At 44.9% G+C, this 24,764-nt stretch overlaps 1 long non-coding RNA gene across 4 annotated transcripts in view; it reads right to left on the reverse strand.

Moving 5' to 3' along the window:
• LOC135257606 (uncharacterized) overlaps positions 1–24,764 on the reverse strand; it is a 78,149-nt gene that overhangs the window by 45,113 nt on the left and 8,272 nt on the right. For 3 of the 4 annotated variants that reach the window (XR_010330685.1, XR_010330684.1, XR_010330686.1), the window contains exon 4: positions 13,079–13,221. This is a non-coding gene — a long non-coding RNA (uncharacterized LOC135257606). Of the gene's footprint in view, positions 1–11,816; positions 11,970–13,078; positions 13,222–24,764 lie in introns of those variants that run through there. The other variant, XR_010330687.1, reaches the window with a different exon arrangement.

Consider the following 24,764-nt stretch of genomic DNA (forward strand, 5'->3'; position numbering starts at 1 on the left):
CCCACAGTCTTGACTTTGTATTCACGACAGGACGGGCTTTTGTGAGCGAGATGTATTATTGCACAGCATGCTGTTATCCGACAGTGCAGAACTGGAAAGGGGCGTTGATGTAAGAGTGCGTGAGGGGAGCTGTCGCTTAACATGATTTCCTTGCATGTTCTGTTACACAGGGGGGTAATGGACACCCCAAAACAGCGATCTGATTTCCTGTGCATGAGAACAGCTGAGAGCCTGTGTTCTTTCCCCATAACGCTGAACGGGCGTGACTTTTCTTGAAATTAATTTTGGAACTTAACACCCTAAGCATGCGTGCGTGTCAGACTCTGCAGCACCTGTGAGTGCGCTTCTCCATCTGTGTGCGTTTCACTGCTGTTTTCAAGGTAACTGTCATGTGAAGTGTTCTTCTGCTGTGGATTTAGAGAGTTCAGAATAAAGCTTTTTGTGGTAAATGATGAGTGTTTAAGTCACTTCCTCCCTTCAAAACCAATTTTGCAATTCATAAGTACTAACCATTTTACAGAGAGAGGAAGCTAATGAAATTATATGTCGCACAGAACTCTGCTGAATATTATACAGGTTACAGGACACAGCGGCATTTGAGCATTAAGCACCGAAGACAGAAATTCTATTGCTTCTGGCCAGAATTTTTAAATGAATGGGCAAGACCATAACTGGTGTACGAGTGTACCAACCTTATCACAGCCAATCGACAAAATATGATGCTACAATGCGCCAAAAATGACAACCCGTAGATCACAGCACACCGCATGAATGTTGCCGAGAGATCAGACTAGACGCCGTTTGTGATTTTACTGGACTTCTCCATTCTCCTGTTGTCTTACACAGTGATCTCTGTAATTCAGACCGCCACAAAGCAGGAAAGTTTAGGAAACCCTGTAAATTCCGTCACGGTAAATTAAAAAGCCCTTACATTTACATCTGAATTACTGTCACCACCCCTACCCTACTTCTTCCCACAGATCAACCTTCATAAACTATGTATTATATATTATACAATATTTATATCAATAGGAATTCTGTTGGACGACGGTCCGTGTGTAATATTAATAATGACCTGACATGTCCTTTGTGTAATTAAAAACAGCGTGGGGTTTAATGTGCACTCAGAATATTTGGGTTTGAAGGGATTACTCATCTCTGAATAAATCATGAGGGGAGATTATTCTCTTCAGAAGTCTTCTGAGAGTGCGGAGGGGAAATCTGAGCCCCCGTGTGCAGAGTCACACAGAACGCAGCACGGGCCTGTGCGGTGAACAGTCCATCAAACCCCTAACATCCCATCGCATTACGCTGAATTACAAGTGCGCGATAAAACTTTAAAGTTCTCCATTACCGGGGACTGAAATTAGGCCGTATCTAATGACCTAGTGTTTCTGCAAAGCAGAACAGTGGGGAGAAGAACGGCGGGTGCTAAATCTGTGATGTATCATCCTGGGATCCAATTTTATGAAAATGAATAACATTTTATGCATGTACAAGTCAGAGCGCTATAAAATCGCGGCATAAAAGCCAGTCGTTTACTGGATAGCGGCTGGGGGCCCTGTTGTCCTGGGAAACAGCGGATATTTGGCGGGAAGGTCACCCAGGACACGGGAGTTTCAGGTGGGCGGGGTGTTCACCACCTCAGAGAACACTTGGTACAACCTGGATGAGCGGTCAGCTCACCTGGTTAATCAAAGACCTACAGTCAGCACACCTGGTTAATCAGATACCTGTAGTCTGCTGACCTGGTTGCTAAGCAACTAAGCTGTAGGTTGGGGGTTGGGGGGTCTGGGTTGGGGTTTGAACCCCCCTGAAATTCCAGTGCAACTCACGTTTGTTTCTAAGGTTGACCAATGGTATTCAGAAGTCGTCGCAAGCCCTCCAGTGGACACTCCCCCCGCCCCCCACCCCTGTCGACTCTCCCCCTCCTCCTTTTCCGAATACAGATTCAGATCATTTTGCTGATTCAGGAAAGCTTTTGAACCCCCCCCATCCCCTCAAATGAATTCCTGGCTACGCCACGGGCTGGCTGCGCGTGCAGCTGATGCTAACACCCCTGCGCTCTCCTGAATCGACAAAGATGGCCACGGTAGAGACCCAGGCTCACAGTCGCCGCATTTTTCCATTCCTAATTAGGAAACAAAGGAACACTGCGGTGATAAAAAGATGCTGCGTAATTATTTACTCTGAGAATGATATATTATATATATATATAGATATATATGTTCACGATGACATATATGTGCACATATATTGGATTTGTGATGCATCCAATTCTCCCTTTCACCTGTAGAGCCATTACGCTCGCAAACAGAGGCAGATATTGCAGCCACTGAGTGCCGTATAATTTCCAGGGGTCCTATTTCAAAGTGGAAAAAACATCAGCTGGCTACACTTTTTTTTACTGATATTTAGCATCTTCTGTGAAATGAACTACGCTTTTTCCCCCCCATCACGTTTAACGGAAATGGCGCCTCTCGGAACGGAAGGCTGTTTCGTTCGGCGCGTTTCCGCGCTCTCTCTCTCTCTCTCTCCGTTTGAGCTCTCGCTGTTCTCAACGCGGCTCTTCGTGAAAAGGAAAAGGAAAAGAAAAAGAAAGAGAAAACCCACGGCACGACGGACAACGCGCTCGGAGGCGAGCGGGACGAAGGCGTGCAGCCGAGCGTCTGAACGGCCGGAATCCGCACAAAGGAGTCGGCGTGGGCGAGAAGGCCGCGCACTTCGCCAGCGTGTGTTAACGCGGCGCGGACGCGGGCCTGGATCTAACTCGCGTCTTCCGGTTATAAAGGCTTTCCGCAAACGTGACGCGCTACAAAGGTTTGTGGGTGTGTGTGGGAGGGGGGACCTTGGTTTTGACCCCCTCCCCCAGAGAATCCTCAGGAAGTGTTTCACGTGTAGAGCTTGTGCGTGTCATCGCTGTGCTTATCGAGCAGTCCAGTTTCTTAATTTGAAGAAATTTGTTTAAATTCTTCGTAGCGTGAGCACAACAACAGGGCCGCCGACAAGGGGGGAAGGGAACACCAGGTCAGTTGTCCTGGGCCCTGGGTCAAAGGGGGGGGGGGGCAAAAGGGCCCTCTAACCTTTAAATAATCTGCTGGAATAATCTTGTGAAATCTAAATCCATGGACAACTTCAAAGCCTTAACGTTGGGAATGATAGCAGGTCTCAGTTTGTTGCTGTATTTCATCTTTTGCGCACGGGGTGGGGCTTTTGAGATCATCTTGTCCCGGGCAGGAGCAAGACACACGGCTGGCCTGCACAACAACAGTTTTAAATGTATCACAGTCCTTCCACGAAATAAATCTGACAGGAAAGCTGCAGGTATCAAACTCAGATCGCTGTTCAATTAACATTCACATCCAGGCCTAATTGAGTTCAGTCAGAGCGGAACCTGAAAAAAGGCAAACGCTGTGTTCCTGCCAACCATCCATTCGAGCAAACGAGGAGCGCGGAATTATACGAAATAATGAGACCTAAAAACCCGCTCGCTTGTGTTCGTTAGCACGCTTTCTGTAAGGCCTCTGACGGTTCCCGGAAGAGCCTTTTCGTCTTCAAACACGCGGCTATTAGCTCCCCTCGCAACCTAGTCCATTGTTCACTGTAGACATTTTAATGCGGAAATCAAATTGTACCGATTGAAACGCGTCGTAATGGGCCGTTAATATTTACAACAGTGATTTAACGACACGCGCACAGCAGGACAGTGTGGATAAACCCGAGGCATTGATTTCAGCGCGTATAGTGATCTAGGCAGAGGCGCCCGTTTACTCGCTGTCATAAAAACGGATTTCCTAGCAGTACATCAGCATCATCCGCCCGCTCTTCAGTAATGATTTCTTTTCATTAAATATCTCTAAAATGAGAAAAGAAATGCAATACATTCGAGCAGTTTCTTATTGCAAGTTTAATAAGGTCAAATGCACAATATAAGACGGTATAAATATCTTTTCTGAGACAGACTGGAGTCATCATGCCATCAGCAATATGTGATCAGTACAGCAAGGACAAAATTCTTATGGCAGTTTTATCAAAGTAAAAGCGGAATTTCTGCATTCCAGGTCCCTGAAAATGGGTAAACCAAGTAATAGGATGTGTCAGTCAAATGTGAAAATGATATTTTACAGCACAATTTTCATATTTCTCACTCTGATGCTGGCGCTGAGTTGTTGTATTAGTACCTTGTATTTCAGGAAAGTGTTTTTTTTATTGCTATGTGGGAATGGATTTCATAGCGTGCACACGACTGTAGGGTGTTTCATTTTTAGGCTGCATTTGAAAGGAGAAGGGGCTTGGCTTCTGTCTGACGGATTAGCGTTGATATGGATAACATTATGGAGAACAAAAAACAAAACAAAACAACACCAAAACTGATAGCAGTTATTAAAATGATCGTGTGTTTTGACACATACATGACGCAACTCAGTCACAATAATTGGACATGAAGTTTTGATGTACGAAAAAGGTGTATATCTACTGTATTTCTTTTTTAAATTTGTATTAAGTTTTAATAGTGTTTTAAGTGTCGAAAATGTCAATTACAGCACCATACCATAATATTTTTGAGATGCTATTTTTAACAATGGTATGTTGTCATGTTTCCATATTTTAGATTCTACGCTGTTTTAGACCCCTGAGGCAATATCAGAACGGATGACAGGGAGGATCAAAAGCGTGCGTTGTTAAAATGCATGAGCTAATTCAATCGAAACCGACTTCAGTTCCACAGTTCCGGTCTGCGCCCTGGCAAACCGCAAAATGCGCGAGTATAGCGAGACGCGGCTAATGTGGCAGCGTCTCTCTATGCGGCGACGGCAGGGCTTTTGTTTTGCATTTCCCGCTCCGGAGTCACAGGCGCCCCGGTGAGCGCGTTCATCCCTTCTCGCTCTCAGACGAGCCGTTCCACTTGCCAGATAACGAGCTAACGTCCCCATAGAAACACAGCGGAAGTTATCGCGCCGCTGCACGCGCATTCTGTTGACATATTAAGCACAAAACGGAAGAATTGACTTCTTAAAATTATAAATTAGTCTGTTTATCACGTTAGACACAAGTAATTTATAAAGTAATGTCCCCCCATCCCCTTTAAATCTTTCTATTTATAGTGAATTTCTTCTAGACATTCTGTTCCTTTATGCAGTGGCTGAAATGTTGGTTTATTTCTTTGTTTGCACTGGGGATTATTCATTTAAAACTGTTTTTTTTTTAAAGAACAAGAGGATTTAGAAAAACGGATTTGAAATACTGACGAAATAGTTCAAGCAACAATTTCCATTAATTCCATTAAGTCTGTTCTATTTTTGCAACAGGAGCAGCAACAATGAACTGAATGAACCTCTTTCAAGTTGTTTTCATTGGAGTGATTAGGACAGAATACATGAAAGGCAAGCATTTACTAATTAGGACACTAGTGCTAATCATGTATCTGAATCAGAAATGGCCTGAGCGTTGGTGGTCTTAACCAATAGGAATCAGAGGCTGATGCAACAAATACTTATCTGCAGTGCCACAACCTTTAACCCCCCCCCCCAAAAAAAAACTTTTAAAAAAAAGCAAGAGAAATGTAGGCTACAGCTCACAGTGTTTCATTACCCATAACGCTATTCTATAACCTCAGCATCTAACAACAGTACCAGAAAGAAAATCAATTAACAAAAACATCCTGATGCAGTTACTCAGACCTTTGTTTTTATTTAGACATCCTACAGTAGCCTACACGGGACAAATTGCACTTATTGTTCATCTTTACGATCGATACACAGACTTGACAGGATCAATGCAGCGTTATTTACATCACCTTGGACAACCGACGGTTGTTGACTTCAAGGCCAGAGGCATCTCTCTTTGAAAGCCCCCGGGGTGCGTTCCAGCTGCTTATTATTTTTTAAAACTCCTTGCCCCCTTTCCTCGCCTCCTTTCCTAGTACGGAAGGCCAAACGGGGTCAAAAAAAAGATGTCAAACTGACGTCCGGAATTGCACGTTGTCGGCACGGGTGCCTTCCAATCGCTCATTTTATTCGTCCTTCGTGTCAGAGGTCCTTGAATGACCCGGAAATCCATCTTTGAGGAGATTCCAACCCCGTTAAATGGTGCCTCAAGGAGCTAGGAGCTAGGAGACTCCTGAAGAGTTCTTGAGCAAGGAAACACTTTTGGGGAAGTATTTTTTCTCAATGCGTGACGTCTAACGATCGACAAGTGCATGGTCCACCTCTCCCCATCTGCCACGTCTGTAACTGACGTGGCTTCAAACTGACACTTGAAAGAGCAAAGATGTTCCACGTGCCTTAGTCACTGAATACTCATTGCTCAGTAATCCAATACTACACAGATCGCATTTACGAAATTATGTTTTTCTTGTGGTCACATTAATTAATAAGACCATCCGTTTTACAAGGATTTGTAGCTCAATTTGTTTAAGAGTATAACATTTCACCAGTTATTTTTTCCGTAACTGTATTTTTTTCCGTAAGTGTAATTGACTGCACAGGTTTTACTCCCTTGAGAAAAGCACAGGCAGTTTCTGAAGAGTTCCGAAGAGAAGCATTGGACATCCTGTGCTGTATAAACTAAATAAATTGATACTGTTCAGGCTTATGCATGGAAAATGGGCCTAACAGAGTAATCAAAGTACCCTTCATCAGTTCTCCTGCAAAAAAAGGGCCCCCAGGATCTACTGAATCATCCCCTGGTCCACTGAAAATGCATTTTCCGTGTCAATAATTCATGTTGCCCTCCATCTTGCAAATGACCGCGTCCCCATTGATCCGAGTCGGAAGAATACGGTCTGATATGGATGCAGGCTTGATTAAGCTTTATGCTCTGTAGTCATCTCTCCACCGACGCTGACATAATTAATCTTACACGAGGCCTGACAGCAGATTCACTTTCTGTCCGCCATCACAAATACCAAGTTTCGCGTGAGTTTTGTCGACATTTTGACTGCAGTAAGCTTTTGAAAGCCTTACTGAACGTCTCGATGCTGCTACTGTTTGCTTATTGTGCATTGTGCGGTTGGTGTGTGTGCGTGTGTGCGCGCGTGTCAGAGTGAACAAAACAGAAAAACATAATTATGCAATTTGGCATAATTTGCAGATCCTTGCATGCAAGGACACAAGGACAGGGGTCACTGTAAATTACAGGGAAATTAGGGGCTAAGATGGAAGTGTTCTGATTATAATTTTCACATCCTCAAAGTGTGTGTGTGTGTGAGTAAGATAGAGAGAGAGAGACAGGGTGAGAGTGAGGGGAGCGATGGAGAGACTTATTTGTCTAAAGAGATACATTTGCTTAGAGAGATAGATAAGACATAGATAAGTCAGTTTGAATTTAGAAAAGCAACCATAACGGTCGAGCTGAAGAAATGTGAATGGCATTGCGGAATGTAGCTCTGTGTGTACGTGTGTGTGAGTGCGCCTGAGTGTGTGTGAGGGTGTGTGTGTGCGTGCATGTGCGTTCATGCACGCGCGTGCGTGCGCATGTGTATGAGTGTGCGTGAATGCATGTGAGTGTGTGTGAGGTATATGCTCCAACCGTACACTACACCACCTGACTTCACTGTTTATTTTACCATCTTGCTCCAGGAAGTAAAGCTCATCAGTGAAATCAGGTGGTGCAGTGTGCGGTTGGAGAACATACCTGCAGACACTGCGGCCGGCGGGTCCTGGAGCTAAGTAGCGGATGCGCTCGAACCTCCTCCTCTGCATTGTTAAAAAAAAAAAATCCTCCTCCACCAAACCCCCAGTCCCTCTCAGAAGCAGGTGATAAAGATGCTGCAGAATTCCTGCCGGTCCCCGGACCGTGGGGGCCTGGCCTCCGGCTCTGTTTCATCAGCCTGTTTTTTTTCCAGGAGACAGCACTTTTCCCCCCAGAATAACTCCAATAAAGAGGCATTAACACACCAGCCTGACAGCGGACACGACGGGTAAATCGAGGACAACCTCGCCAACGACTGCCTCGACTTCCTTCCCCCCCACTCCCCCCCCCCCGACTCACTCCCCTAGGGGTGGGGGGGAACTGAAGCCGCCCCCCCCACCCCCCCTTCCCTCCCTCCCCCCCACAGATGCTGATGCTTTAATAGGGGCCCATCAATCACGCGAATTTAGCGCCAGCGTCGCGCCAAACCGCAGGCGTAGCCACGCTAGTTTATCAGCCCACTTTCAGGCCGGCTCCTTTCCACACACGCAGAAGAAAATAAAAAATAAAAAATGAAAAGCATCGGTCCATTTGGGTACTTTTTTTTTTTTTGGTTTTGTTTTTGAAAAAACAGCACCGCAGAGGAGTTTTTTTTAAGGTTTGAGGTTGGGGATTATAAATAAACGTTTACGCCCCCTCGGTTGGGACAGGCTCCAGCTGACTTAAGTAGCTCGGGCAGACGCGATTGGGCAGAACAGATCAGGTGGTTTCGTCGGACACAACGGTACGCCGTCGGTGGCATTTCACAACAGCTCAACTCGGCGACCTTCGACCGGGCCGTACGGTTCGGCGTCGTGTCCGATCATCAGGAGCACTAAAATTGAGCCGAGGGGGGGTTGCCAGGCCTTTGCAGTCCGGGAAAGCAGTCCGCAGTCCGTCGACCGCAACTGCTGATGCTGTTCTGCGGGGGGGGGGGGGTTTTGCAGCTACTTCAAAACGCTGAGCAATCCCCCCGGGGGAAAGGAAAGGTCAAGCGAAACTTCTCGCCGCCGGACTGAGAAACAGCAGAGTCATCCTCCGCTCCGCACGCTCACCTGCAGTCTGCACTCCACATCTGTATGGCGCTCCAGCACTGCAGTGGACTATAATGGGTAGTGCGTTGGACAATGAGACCACACATTTCAGGGTTCACCTGTCACTATGCCCTTTTGGCTGGATTATGGTTATAGTATACTTCATTGAGCCCCATGGGGGTAAATTGTCCTCTACATCTGACCCTCTCCTAGCTACTTAGGAGCAGTGGGCAGCCACAGTGCAGCACTCTGGGACCAAGTCCAGTTCACTCAGGACAACTCATTTATTTAGATTAAGTATTTTAATTAATATATAAGTACTTTTTTTTTTTTGGTTTGGCACTGAATGGATCTGCTTCAGCACTTAGGGACCAGGTCCAGTTCTGAGGCCAGGGCCTTGGTCAAGGGTGTTCTCCTCTACCTGAGAGGTAATGGTTCGATTAATGCCACCGATTGGCCAGAGATCTGACTCACCTGATTCGTCAGGTTCAGCTCAGTCCCGATTAGAAGGAAAGAAGGGAAACCAGCAGTACCACTGCCGTTGAAGGGTTGAATTAACACTGGACATTTTACTGTGCAGCACTTTATTCCTTTAACAATTACAAAAAAAAAAACTTTGTACAACAGGAGAATTTGTATATAAAGGAAACCACTTTATGAAATAATTCACACCATCTGAAAAGCTGTAATTACAGTAATGTACAGAGTATGGGGGCGTTGTTCTCAACCATATTCTAGAGAATGTCTGATTACTGCCAATCCCACTAAATTATAGTGAAAGGACCTCCATTTTAAAAGCCAATTGTTATTATTTATAATAATAATATGAATCGAATCTATAGCTCTTATAATTACCTTAAAATTATTTTGAATAATTCCACTGTGTTGGAATGCAATGGACTGGATGCTCCATTGAGTAGATCTGCATCCAAATACACTTCCTGTCTGAACCAGGTGCTATTTTGAGTCTATAAATAGTTGTTGTTCTCCAAGACTTGTGCAGCCGCCCTCTAGTAGCTAATACGTTCGACGGACTTCCTCCAAACACATCCATCACGCGCTTGTTTTTGGCTGCGAGTTTCGGTTTTTTTCCCCCTTTGTCAGTGCCACGGTGCTTGCTATTGACCGAAAATACGGCCGCGTTCCGTTTCATTAGCCCTACGCGACTGCGGAGCGGAACCGAACAACGGGCTGGCTGGGAGGGAGAGATTGCGCGCGAGGCATTATTTGTTTGACCGTGGAACCTTTTTTGAATCTCAGCGTGTGAGGGCTAGCGAAACGGACGTACCGCCGACACGCGGCGAATGAGCCATTCAGCCGGTTTCGGTCTGACGCAGAGGCGTAGCACAGCGGATACTGCCCAGCGGTTCCACTCCACTGACCTTTGTCAGAACAGCATGGCGAAGCACAGTCTACCTTTTTTTTGTTCACATCACAGATCGTTTCTTACTGTTCGGATCGCGGAGCACCAAGAGATGATAATAACCCGTCAGGCAGGCATCGATTAGACATGCCTGTTCTGTCTACTCTTGGTGCGGATGAAGATTTATGTTTAAGGTATTGGAAAATCTCATCTGATAGCAAAAGCACTCGTAACACGCATGGTTGTACGCCTTCCTGCAACATCCAAGTAGACACATTGAAAAATGAGTTGGTCTGACTGATTGAAATTCCTGTGATGTGAAAATGCTATATTTATTTTTAAGGGCATACATAGCTATTTCTGGCATGATGTTGCTTTAAGAAGGTAATTTGTTCTTCAACAGATGTTTTAAAAAAAGTCTAAATACAAACAACAGAGAGCTTGTTACTATGGCTGGAACAAAAACCAGCAGCATATACACAGTGGGTCTCCAGGACCAGGGTTGAGAAACACCGTGCAAGAGGGCAAAGGTGTCTTCTCTATGACACAATGATTTTACTACTGCCATCTGCTGGCTACTGAAAGAATAACACAGCCTGGAGCAACAGGAGTAACATCACGGCCTACCTCATTTGGAGTCACGCTGTTCTTTTGATCGATTCGTTTGAACTTCACAGCTCCCGGACACAAGGGTCCCAGCCTGACAAAGATCTATAATGACGACTGAACTGGGGGGGGGGGGGGGCAGCACAGACGCTGCCACAGCCTTTTTATTTTCTGAAGGAGATCCAGGCTATGTGACGGCTAAACCAGAAGAGAAGCTCCAGCCGAAAGTCATTAGTCCACGTGCAGCTCCTCTCCTTTAAAACTGAGTTCAGATTAAACTGAAACAAGGCTCCACACCTTCAGTTAAGTCTGATATATTGTAACTGCGACTTCAGCAATAGAGAAAAGAAATAGAAATAGGCCACCATTATCACACAGTATTCCTCGATTCAAAAGTCAATTCACTGAACTAATGTGAGCCAATGACACATCACTGCAAATGGTATTTTGCAGATAGAGATGAAAAACTTTGGTTTTTCCATCTGAAACACAGGTCACATCAATTAGAGGGTAAGACAGACACATTTGAGCTGAATTCCTGAATTCCTCTTTAAATGATTTTTAATAACTGAAGAGGCAATTCAATGCAGAAAATCTGTTCAGGACGTAGACATCGGGACAGTCGGGAATGTTGCCATACATAACAAGAACAACAAGGGGAATAGCAGGGGCATAACCAGGACCTAAGATGAACAGTGGTCAAGAGACAAGGCTAGGGTGGGTTGGGGTGGGGATTGGACTGGGGGGGGTTAGTACTAAATCAATTGCAACCGTTGTTCTCACTAAAAAAATAAAATTAAAAATTGACATTGGAAATGGACATGGGAAAAGAATACAAAGGACATGACCTCGGTTGTCCCCAAAGGTAGTTATGGCCCCTGGAGAATAGGTAAACTCCGCACAGAAGCAGACTGCACGTTCAGAGCAGCTCTAAGCCCCGCCCACATAAATCCTGAGTCATGCGAAGGCATTTCACGCTCCTTAGACACTGATAGCGACCCACACGTATAACTTTGATTGAGTGACTCCACTCTACGGCACGACACCGGCCGCACTACTGAACCCGTTCGGCGAGCGCTGAATCTCAAATCATTCGCTCCTCAATCCGGGACACGGAAACAAAAACATGTCACATTTCAACGTTTAATGACTGGCGAGCAATTTATTAATGGCGGGATATTGCTTTCGCCGGTCATGCATAATGCATAAAAAGCCGTTATTAACGCAGGAATACAACTCGAGCCTTCAGTTGAAATTCACGTCCAGCGTTGGCCGGAATTACGCGTAATGGGAGTCTGTAAGGAAACGACAGTCAGAAATAAAACCGGTGATTAAACCGATGCCAGAGTGAAGCAGTAGGCTATGTGAGGTGCATTTAAAGACTTTTTTTTCTTCATTTTTCCAGCCGCCTCTCCACGGCTGAATAACAAACGGCAGCTGCCGTACCTGACATCGCATTTAACGCGGTAATCAGGTGCGCGCCGAGCAGAAAATGATACGGTAAAAAAAAAGAAACTAGCGAGAGAGAGAGAGAGCGATCAATCATCTGAAGGCTGCCGAGCTAAAAATAAATAAATAATTAGATCATTAAAAAACGGAGAATAGCTCCGCTCACGGTTATTACCCCGAGCGAGTGTGCACGTGCAGATAAGGGTTAGATTTGCTTCGTCACGCCGGTCCTCCGTATTCACTCCTGCATACTGTACGTGGCGCGGGGCGTATACACAGGTGTGACAGATTGGAGTAAGTGACAAATGATGATTCGCAAACGTAGAATCCCTTATTGTTGTGAGATCCATCAGTTTTCTGTGCTACCCTGTCTTGGTTTGTCTTCCTAATAGGCAAACTAAAGGTGAGCCAGCAACAAGCAGAAAATATTTTAAATGACCGATGTACATAGGATAGCATGGTAAAAATAGCATAGCATATTATAGTACAGCATGACATAACATTCAGGATTCAGCTTTCACAAGCAAACTATTTCATAGGGTTTATAACAGGCCAATAGGGAAAAGATTCACAATTATATATAGCATTACCGTGGTGAAATTACTCTTATTGGCATTCTATCGCAGTTTTTTTTACAATGCGTAGCTAAAACGAAAAATGAAAAAAAGAAAAAAACTAATTTGCAGGAAAATGATTGGGCCAAGGGTTAGCCCATTTCTATATGTGACATGATAATTGATAATGAAAATGATGTGAAACGAAGATTCTTGTGCTAATCTCAGCCACAATCACACAACATTTACAACACATTGTGTGTTTGTGAGTGTGCGTGTGTGTGTGTGTGTGTTTGTGTGTGTGTGCCAGCATGTATGCATGTGTGTGTGCTGTGAGTGCAGTCTTTTAAATCGCCAAAACTCCTTGCATTGATATTTATGCAAATAAGATATGAAATTACCTCAACCAGGGTCTGGTCCAGAAAGGCCTAGCCCAAACTCGACAGGTTCACCTGCGGGTCGATCTTCCAGGAACACCTGCTGTAACATTGAGAACTGCTCCGCCAAGCATCCGTCCCAGGCAGCAAAAAGCCAATGCAGATGGCTGACCGGAAAAAAAAGAAGAAATTAAATTAATGCAATTTAAAGTTAATTTAGAATATTTAACCCTGGGCCTTTTTCTCATTATTTGCCGAGCCTAATGGAGATTAATCTGACCCCCATCAGACCGTGAATCTCCACACATTTGCTCAGAGAAACATATGGTCAGCAGAACCTTTATGTGCCCGAATCGTACATCACACAGAGTACGTAAAAAACGTAATTAATGGGCAGACAGACTCGTTCAGATCCACTTGGCAGCTCCCTTTTTGAGGTCGGCCTGGTTCAGCCCCTCATGGGATGCCAGTGCTGGCCCAGCAGGCCTAAGTGTATTTAACCCAGAAGGCTGGCGAGTTTGAATCCTAGGTGAGGCATTGCCTTCCTGCCTTTAAGAATGGCATTTAACCGGAGTTACTTCAATAAACATTCAAATGCATGCATGTCAGTGTAATGTGAGACAATGCAACTGCGTTCCAACTGTAACTAGTGCATGTAACCAGGCACACTGCCAGGGATTTTGGGCCCCATGGAAAGATCTCACATTGGGCCACACCACCCTAGGCCACCCCATCCCTGCACAATTTTTGGGGGCCCCTGTCAGTCAGGTCCCTTGGACTCATCGTAACCCCCCCTCCCCCCCCCATACACCCCCTCTGCATGTAACCCACACAGCGCGTAATGCGTGTCATACAGAAAGTGTACAACGGTGGGCTGCATTAGCCCGCCGCTACGTGGCCCACCAGAGGCCAGAAGGAACTGCTGAATTTTGTCTGAGCGCACAGGCGATAAAAGGAACTGTTGTTCAAGTAGGTCCGGCTACCCGCAGTGGTGACTCATCAGTGTGGGATTGATCCTGCAGGAGCCACGCAGCGAGCTGCCGTCGCGGCTATTCTCTGCGTCCAATCAGGGCGAGGCGACCGTCTCGCGCCCCGTTCTAAAAAAATGCGCTCCTAACACTGTGAGAGAGGGGCTCCCACTTTAGGCCTACTTCCCGAAAACATGTTGTGTCTGGCTGGTCTCCTCAACTGGCGCCGTGTTAAAACGTCCTTTCCTTCCATTACGGAACATTCGGTCCGTAATGAGGAGGAACGTTTTACCGCGACCGATTTGTTTTTTTTTTTTTTTTTAAACCGACGACAGCGAGCGAGCGCGTGAATGGGGTCACACAGCGTACGGAAGCCGTATTAGCTCAATATTATTAGCGCTTCGGTAACCCGGAGAGCCGCGGAGACGTGCTGCTTTTTCACAAAGGAACGGTTAAAATTGCGGTTTCCAAAAAAAAAAAAAGAATAAGAAGAAAGCGAAATACCAATAACCTCAAACTTGCACGAAAATCACACAGTTTCTCATGCCTGCAAGTGCTTGTTAAGAAAAAAATGAAGCTATTTTCCTCTTCAGAAAAAGCACAAACCAGACACTTGTTCGGCAATTTTGACGGGTCGTATGGCATCAATCACAGCGAGACCAAAGCGTGCTGTGAACATCCCGTAATAAATATAGGGGGCAGAGAGGCGCGTCGAAGCCGAATAACCACACACCGGCTGATGACAGTACGGTTGGAACGGGATGGGTTTGGTGATGTGCAACATCTCCGTCATCTCAGATTGATAACTTGTCATTTCGCCACTCATACCGAGAAAGAAGTATACGTGTGATTTTATAAATAGCGCGGAAAAAATGTTTTGTTCAAATGTCACACTCTGATGTTTTTGTCAGCCCACCCCGTTTTCTGTTACTTATTCATTTTTTAAAAGAGGAAACATTTCTGTTTTTGTTTTTGAAAACTGGCTTTAATCCATTCCTTGGCATGAACCCATCTGAATGATGAAAAATCAAATATTGACGTGTATTCTCAAGCCTTGACTACAATTCATCATGGATTATCAAATTGTCATTTTGATGAGATTTTATTTTTTCAAAGAAGTGGTGCTTCTGTATTTTTTTTATTTTATTTTATTTTATTTTTTGGTCTGCATTGCCTGAGGAAAATAACCACAAAGTCAAACCTTCTTCCACTACCCAACTTTAAAGTGGAGACCTTGCTGAACTCGTATAACTGCTGTAGAGCAGCAGAAGGCCCAGGAGGGCATTGGGCATTGCGCTTTTTCTAAAGCTACACAATAAAACTCTCATTGTTATTTTCTACCCTAGCAGAGTTTATGCAGGGCCAAAATGGCATGAAACCTACTTTATCAGATTTGGATTCACAGTGCCAGAGCTGATTTAGCACTGAAACACTGTGTTTTGCTCCTGGGTTACAGAGTCACGGTGGACGATCTGTGGTCTTGCTCTCAGAATGGCGCACGATAGGCCAGTCAGGGTTGCCAGATCCCCTGGGATTGCACACCCCCCCAGAAAGGGGGAGTTTCAGAGGCCCATCCCACTGGATACTGGATAGGGCAAAAGGAGGAAAGCAATATTTTATTTGATATGCCCCCTTCCCCCACCTCATAATGCATATGGCCCCTGAGTTGATAGCAGAAAAAGAATCAAGTGGGTCTAAATAAAATGTCAAACTTTGCTTAGGGCCCCCGAAAAGTGAGGGGTCCACAGGTAGGTCTGCCTACAGGTACCTGTGCTGACTGCGTAAATCTGGGGAAAATCTTGCAGCCGACACGGAAAAAAAAACAAACATTTTTTTTCTTCTTCTCTGGATTACACGAATGCGAGAAGCCCAACGACTTCTAATGCATTCTTTTTTTTTCACTGCACAGCTTTAGAGACACTAACTCCCAGGTACGCTCAGGGGTTCCGCAAGACTGGAGCCGATTCTTTTCACTCGGTCGCCCTCGACCCGATCGCTGGAGTGAAACCGCGTTACATTTCAGATAATCAATGGTATAAAATGCGTCAGTGAAGCCCTTTTCTCATTTTTTTTTTTTTTGAAGGACATTTTCGTTTTTGGATCTTTCTACCTGCGTCGGCTTACAGTGCACACCGGGGACAGTTATTTTTAACTAAAAATGCAGCGGGTAATCATAAAAGGCTGTAACACAGAATGATCCGAGTCGCTACTTCTTCTTTTTTTTTTTCTTTTTTTTTAAACGACTTCTTGAAAATTACTCGCCCAATGGCGTTTTTCGCCATGAGACGACAAAGCAGGGAGGTCAAACTCAAGCTCGGGTTTTTGTGGTTTTCTCTCAATCGTCAGTCGTTTGAGGCCTTGAGTGAAAAGACTCTTCAGCCAATCAGTGACTATCGTTTAAGCCTCTACACTCACTATAATCATAATCACTTACACTCACTGTCGCCACAAAAAAAACAGCAATCATAACACTTACGGAAAGAATTCTTAATCTGAGAGAGGTGTCTGCATGATGACAGCCTTGAGGGAGGAGAGAAGGGAAAAAAAAGTCTGGATCGATCTGTATGCACGGGTGTTGCTGGGACACGAAGAAGCACACGTTCTCCGAAAACTGGGTCAGCTCAATTCACCGGAGAGCACAGCATTTTTCTGTCGGAACTGTCTGCCTTTGGCTTGCCTATTGTTGCAGGTTCTTTGGCTGCCGTGCCATTTATCCAACAGCAAAAATAAAATAAAAATGTTCCTAGAAGTCACAGCCATTGGCAAAGAACACTGCCCCCCCCACCCCCACCCCTCCCCCATCCTGTCCACCACTTTCGGGATTATGGAGATTCATTCAATTATTCCCCTCCGCCGATCGTGTAGGTATGAAAAATGAAATTGTTTTTATGAAAATGTTTTAAATGTAAATTTGGCAGGCCGACTATTCAACTCTGGTGATACGAGCGTATCCAATTCCCACTCCAATTTTGGAAACGGCCAATCAAACCGCAGCCACTTACATGCGTGAACCCCGCAGCCAATTACAGAGAGCAGACATCCGCGGTTGTCCTCTGAAAACGTGCGGTGCTGCCAGCTGTGTTCTTTTCACACCACACACTACAGCCAAGCTGGCACAGAGCAGAGTCATAGGAGAACCTTTCATATGCAACTTTTGACTGCAATCTACAAGCGCACAATCGACCAGCAGGGGGCGCTAGATGGCAACCCAATGCAAACCCTATGAGACTGACCTCTCTCATTACCTGGGAGACACAACCGCCAATCGCGGGTTTGATCCGAGGCCATGAGGCTCATCCATCTATGCACCATGGAAACGAATGAGCCACCCAACAGTCCCCACACATTAGATTAAAAATTTTTTTTTTTTTTTTAAGTCATTGTCTGCTGTTACTATGCAAATGCAAAATGTAGGGAGAGGTGATTGATCAGCGAAGAGGAGGCAGATCCAGACTGTCTTCAAATGCCTTTCTGCAGCTGCAATGATCAATATGCTACCAACAAACTGCATTAAAACACCCTTTTTAGCAATCCTCTCACACAGGCACACGCAATCAGCGACACGCTTAACTGGACCCCAGGAGGTAGAGACTTCAGCCCAACGATTTTCCATACCCTCCTCGCCTTGTGAAGATATAAAGCAGGTAATTGAGGTCCTGGGGCAGTTTTTATTCCATTTTTTGAAATACTGCGGCAACAAAAGCTACTGTATCTAATATCACTAAATACATTTGGCATGGGTATCCCAAAAAAAAAAAAAAAAAGAAAAGAAAAAACAATTTTGAAAAGCTCTGTGAAAACAGAGACCACAGGTGGGCGTTCACAGTCATATTTCGTTGTGGGCGGTCCGCTGACATTTTCAGTGGTGCTGTACTGCAGGGATCTCATAACACAAGTGGGTTTGGCTGAATGATATCGCGGCTCCTGAGAGCCCCATTCCACCATGTTTTAAAATGTTTTTGTATTTTTTTTTTTGCAGGAGCATGGCAATGTTGATAAGCCACTCCACATTTAGCCACAGACGTGAGAACATGCAGCTGATTTCAGCTAGAGCCGGACGATATACCGCGATGAATAATTCTCGAACATACTGTAGCAACAGTCCTCTCCACAGTGTGGTGCATTGCCTTTCTTTACCCCTGTAATTGTACCAGATGCGGTAGCAAAGAACCATACTTCAGAGGCCACGTGTAATGCGTCCGGAAAAAAAAATGTAACCAGGGTGATCATAAGACAGCCAATCAGCAGCAAGGCCCTTGCAAGCATCCATGTGATTCATTAAAACACGTCACATGATCGCACGGAAGCAGCACAACCTTGCTGCTGATTGGCTGTCTCATCAACATTCCAATAGATATTACGTTTACGTTTACGTTTACGTTTTTTTTCTCCGGAAGCATTTCTGAACGCGGCCTCTGAACCGTGGTTGCTTACTACCACCTTGGGCATAATTAAAGAGAGAAAGAGGGAAAAAATAGGTAACACACCATATGGTGGCGACGACCGTTATCGCATTCAATAATGACCGTGGTGGTATATCGCCCAGACCACATTTCACTTGCCTTTCCAGACATATGAGCACATGAGTTTGGGGAATAACCACGGCCAACTGGTCACCCAGGGGAGTCACTATACACACAGTGGAACAGGAAATAACCACGGCCAACTGGTCACCCAGGGGAGTCACTATACACACAGTGGAACAGGAAATAACTACAGCCGACTGGTCACCCTGGGGATTCATTACCACATAGCAAAACAGGAAGTATTGTACTGTCTGAAATCCTCCCTGTATCGGCCCAGAACTTGGGAGACATGAAATTATAAATAGCACTTAACAGTGCACATAGGTACACTGTAAAATGTTCAGCATTAAACCAACTCTGAAGGAGCGCATCTTACTCAAATAACAGTACATTTTGTCCCCCTTGAGCTCATTATAAAACACTGCCACAGTTAAAATTAACATTGAACATTTTATACTGTGTATGAAAATCTTCACGGGAAGTGCTTCATGCCATCCAAAATTCTGCGTCTGAACAGCTGAAGCCCACGGAATCTGCATAGGCAGCGGATGACACATTCCGGAACGTTCTGGAACATTCCATGCTGCCTGTTGCCAGGAGCCTGAGAGGATTGGCAGCGTAAAGTAACAGCATCAGGTGCGGTGACAGTATTCAGCAAACGAGGGAAATCTACAAGGCAGGAATAACCAGTGTTCATTACTACCAGGGCCTAAATGTATGTGTGTGTACATTTGTGTGTGTGTGTGTGTGTGTGTGTGTGTGTGTGTACGTTTGCGTGTGTGTACATCTGAGTGTGAGTGTGTGTACGTTTACCTGTGAGTGTGTGTGTGTGTATGTGTGTGTGTGTGAGAGTGTGTGTGTGTATACGTTTGCGTGTGAATTTCAAGGTTTTTCCCATCATGCTGTTTTCATTGTGATGTAATCATTCCATCTCCCACCAAGTGTAAATGTATGCATGTACATTTTCTTATTTTTTTATCCGTAGCACGGGTAACAAACTCAAAAGGACCCGCAATAAATGCAGGCTATTATCATGTTTCAGAACCAGCGATTCGTTTAAGCCATTTATTCTCAAGGCCTGATTTATTTTGAAACTGTATATTTCATTTCTATTTCCTTCCTAAAAGCCCATCTGTGGACAGTTTTTGAAAATTTGCATAAGCTGTACACCCTCTGTGGTGCAAGGTGCCGGAAAATTGTTTTTTCACTGTGTCAATGTCTTTGTATCTGTACCTATTCCAATAAGTCATACATAAATAAATACATTGTTTTTTTTTCTATAGACTTGAGTAGCCTTTAAATATATTCATTCCGGAGAGAAAATGCATTTTTTCCTGCTCATATCTAAGCTTTAGAACTATATTAAATTGACTCCCCTCACAGGTCAACAAACCATTTGTCTTTCTTGGAGGGAGGGAATGGGAAAAAATCCAGGGAGACTGACTTTCTTTCATCAGATCTGACGTGCAGGTAACCCAGTTCCATTCATTTCCACCCCTAACGCTTTCTCCTTTGGGGTGGAGAAATTAATTTCAAGCTCTAGTTTTAGATTTTACATTTCAAGTGGTTTGTCGCTCCGATCCGTAAACTGGGGACATTTCTGTTCCTGAGCAGAATGGCTCAAGGTGCCCTTGAGAGTCAAATAATAAATAAATAAATAAATAAATAAATAAATACTCTGGGGGGGAATGAAAAAGAATGCCGTAACCTTCCGAAAGTGGAGGGGGGAAAAAAAATCTCATTACAGGCCAGCGCATCTGGAAGCTGCCGCGCGGTGCTGGGCCATGAGACCGCAGCAATCTGCCGCTGCAGTAAGGGCGTTAAAAACAACCACGGAACGGCAGAGGCAGCTCTGGAGCCATTAATCTGGGGGGAGGGGCAGAGAGGAGCTCTGGACAGGGCCGGGGGGGGGGGGGGGTGGTAGGGGTGCTGGGCTTAGTTAGGACTGCAATTTTGTGCATCGTTTTTTTTTTTTGGTTTTCTTTCTCCCCCTTGCGCAAGCACAAAATGTAAGTTTACTCGGCCAGGATCCACACTCGCGCCAATTAATCAATCCTTTAAAAAAACCTTCCCCCCCAAAGGTCCGAGTAGATAAAGTTCAACATTCCGTTAAAAAAACAAATGGATACAAGAAAGAAAAAATCAGCAAACCTCGCCACTGATTCGGCGGCGAGGCGAAATCCGAGCCCTCGCGAAAATACGCGCCTTAACAGGAATGATGGAACGGTCTCACCGCGTCTGATTGCACGCAGGCGTCTCGAACGAATTCAGATGAGCTGCTTCGCGCGCGCGGCCATTCAGCAAATGGGACCGCGGGCCCGTTGGTTTAGCGGACAAACACCAGGGGAAATAAAAGCACGAACTGCACGCAGCCTCCGCGCCCATCTGTCAGGGAGCATAATAGATTCTTCCCGCGAAGGACGCATTATATTCACCTGTGGGCTTTTATACTTTTCGCTATGAAGTCATCAGTCCCGCGGAGAACTGAAATCGCTCATCCTGTCGCGTAGAGACGCCTCAGAGTTCTTTTTTCTTCGCAAAAGGAGTTTATTCAGGCGCGGAGAGCGTGTTGATTAATGTTTTATAGACAGGCATATATTTTCATGATATTTTGATTGCATTTGGCTGCTGGAATAAGCAACGCTGTCGTTTGAGAGTAGGCTACTTGCTTTGATGAAGAAATAGAAAACATCCATCTGTTTTATGGAACACGCTGCAAGTTCACGTAGGGTTGATACAAACCGTGAACACTTCTGCGCAGTGGGGCTCATGCGGTAAGTGATCTGAAATGAAGTGTCAGTCAAGCCAGCCAAACCCAAATTACGTATTTTTAACCTGCAGGAAATGTCAACGACAAGCAGAATACAACAAACTAGCTTCAGAAAAACAAGGCCAACCAAAAATAAATAAATAAATAAATAAATAAATAAATAAAGGAAAGTGCATTCCAATAAATCCCATGATTAAATACAATTTGGGGAAATTCAACTGCTCGCTATAACTTAACTGCTCCTGCCCACTTCACTGTAAAAAGCTCCAACAGAAAAGAGAGACATTATTCAATTAATTAGGAGGCCAGGAAAGGCAATATCTGCAGAAAACCGTGGCAAGAAAAACCTTCACCTAGCTTTTCATTAGAAATACACTGAAAAACGCACGAATTACTCCTCTGGGAGAGTAAAAAAAAACCTCACCAGGAGAGAAGAGAGAGAGAGAGAGAAAGAAAAAGAGATCCAGAGAGAGAGAGAAAGGGAGACCATTCAACGATCCTTTTTTATTTAGCGAGCAAGGTCGCGACGCAGCCCAGCCGAAGCGCGTTCTCACGAGCCGGTGTCTGAGTTCGCCGAGAGACCCTTAATGACACGCGCGTCAGGGAGAGGAAGAACGTTCCGCTCTGTTACAACTCTCAGACCCCTTAATTACAGCGAACAAATGGACAGAGGAGAGGAGAGGCTCTTGAGCAGAAAGACAGACTGGGCCATTCATTGGCCCAGTCTTCACACCATCATTAGGAATCCTAAGCAAACACTGCGTAAGTGCTTAAGGGATGCAGATGTAGTTGAGAAATGCAGGCAGGAAGAAAGGGTGTTGTTCTGAGAACACACAGGCCTGGAAGGCATGAGGAAAACAAACTCTTCCAAAAAAATAAAAAACCATGACCCACCCAGAGAAGAGAAAGGACTGCAAATGGCAATGTATCACTGTGTATCCAGCTTTTAACCCTTTGAAGTTGAGGTGTTTTGGAATAGAAGCCTGTGTTCTAGAACTCCCATCGCTTTCAATTACCAGTAGTGATTGTGAGATCGGCATTAGAATGTTCAGTTACGTACATTCTCATCTCATACTCGTGACCTTGCACCTTCATAAAGGGTTTAATGACATGGACAGCACGTTTTTTTCCTCTGAACAGTCTGCAGCTGGGAACAGAATCATTGGCTCTGCCATTCTGAACCCCTTCGCCAAATGCCATCCACACACTGCATCATCAACAATACTGTCCTGCGTGTGACAGAAGAATAACTGCCATCGTTCCAGGGGAAACAGTGGTCTTGATTTAGCTGCTATAAACCTCTGAAGGATGAGGGGAGACACAGGTGGTGTGTGATTGGCCCGAAGCCACCAGACGGCACAGAACTGCACTGCACACGTGCAAGCCAATACAGGTTTATTAAACTACGGCACAGGAAGTCCAGTTTCCCACTAAAGTGAAAATACACTTTAATTCTAACCTCTGCGTGATAAATGCATTACATTTTAGCATTACCCATACACAATGTTAGATGACTACAGCTGGGACACCAACTGCACCTTTTTAAATGTTTTTCTTTTACTTTAGATTCAGATAAAAACTGTTTGACCTGCTTTTCCCTACATTCTCAAAAGGAATTGAGCACCTGTGTTCTCTTAAATGAGTACAAATGGCCACCATTATTTTTCACTATACAACAGCTGGGAGTTTGTGCATTTTTAATAATGGAGGGAATGGTGGGAAGTGGGGGGGTTGGGTTGGAGTGGGAAAGGTGAACGGTGAAAGGAGTGGGGTGAGAAGGGAATGGGAGGGTTGGGGGGTTTGTGGGGGGGGGTTGGGGATGAGGAAGGGGAATGGTGAGGAGGGTTGGGGGGTTTGTGGGGGGGGGGGGGGTTGGGGTTAAGGGAGGGGAATGGTGACGGGGCACTTGGGGTGTTTTTGGGGGAGGGGTAGGGGTGTTTTGGGGTTGGGGGTGTTTGGGGATAAGTATGCTAAGCCACTGCTGGAGGGGTTTAGTGGAGACATCCCTCCAGAGAGGGGATCCGGAACAGAGCTGAAGCGGGGCGGGGCTGAGAGACTCGGCTGTTGGTCTTTTTGATGTTTCTGCCCGAGTTCAATTATTCTGTTTGCCACGCCGGCGTAAGTCTCCCGCTAAGCCCAAGGCCCGTATAAACACTTCATCCTGTGTTACGGTAACGGAGCTGCAGGGAGAAATCCCGTTTTTATGGCTTGTTTTCAGGGAAACTTTTTCATTCTTATTGCATGCGCCAAAAAAAAAACAAAAAAGGCTGAGACTGGCAGGCATGCAGGTTCAGGAAGAAATATCCCCACAATACAATATTTTAGCATATGGAAATTGTTCTTTGCAGCCCCTTTGCAGAGTAGGTTTTTTTGGAAATGTTTTCTTTTCAAAATTCAATGTTCTAGAACAGCTTTCAAATACCAGTAGTGATTGTTACATCAGCATTAGAATGTTCGGTTAAAGAACATTCTAATCACATATTTGTGATCTTAAACCTTGGGCAATGGAATAGGTTGGGGTTTGACAGACCTTTTTTGTCGCGACAGTCCTTTTCAGCTTTAACTATTGCTGTCATTTCAGGCCAGGGGTATACATTTGCTTCATTGTCTCCGCATCATGAGACACTTAAACATGAATTGCAGTGAAACGCATCATTTCTGCAGTCGTAACCAGCGTGCCACAGATGCCTACATGCACTAGACCACAGTTCACACGTGAAAAAAGTAAAAGATAAATTTGAATAATCAGTCAAACTCTGATGATTTTTTTTGAGTGTGTGGTTTGAATGTTTCTCAGGTATAACTTTCATTCCATTTTTTTGATTATTGAAATCTCATCATGCTACAAGCAGCAGCAAACAAAGCCGCAGTCGTGCAAAAGGCTTTTTTTTAAAAAAAATGCACTTCCATAATTCATTCCTTCCAGCTTATTACCAGAATGAACATGTTTGGCTCGCTGCCATTGGCTTGGCGTTTCCTATGAATTCTTAATTTTCCCGAAATGGTTCTTCTGACCTCTTAACCTCCCTCTAAGGATATCATTCGCCACATTGGGTGAAATAATTAGTTGTTCTGAATGACTCAAAGTCCTGGGATGGGAATGTAGGACATTTTCCCAATTAAATGCGCAGCCGTTTCTGACACACAGTACATCTTAGGAGGGTAAATCATCCAACACGACATTAAATCTGCCCAAGGACACTTAACAGCTTAGTGCATTGGGGGGGGGTGGGGTGGATGGTGAATTTGAGATCCCCTGCCCTTGACCAATGTGTCTGCCGACATCTTAATATTCAAACTTTACCTTCACCCATAAGCTATATCTTTTTTTGCCTGTGGCAGAAGCCATTATGCTACGCTACATTTGGATTACCACAGAAGGTTCCGGAACTATTCAGACTCCGCCTGCGTAAATCGCTTGTAGAGTTCCGTCGGTAATGTCAGCG

Source organism: Anguilla rostrata, chromosome 6 (genome assembly GCF_018555375.3).
Source record: "Anguilla rostrata isolate EN2019 chromosome 6, ASM1855537v3, whole genome shotgun sequence".
NCBI lineage: Eukaryota > Metazoa > Chordata > Actinopteri > Anguilliformes > Anguillidae > Anguilla > Anguilla rostrata.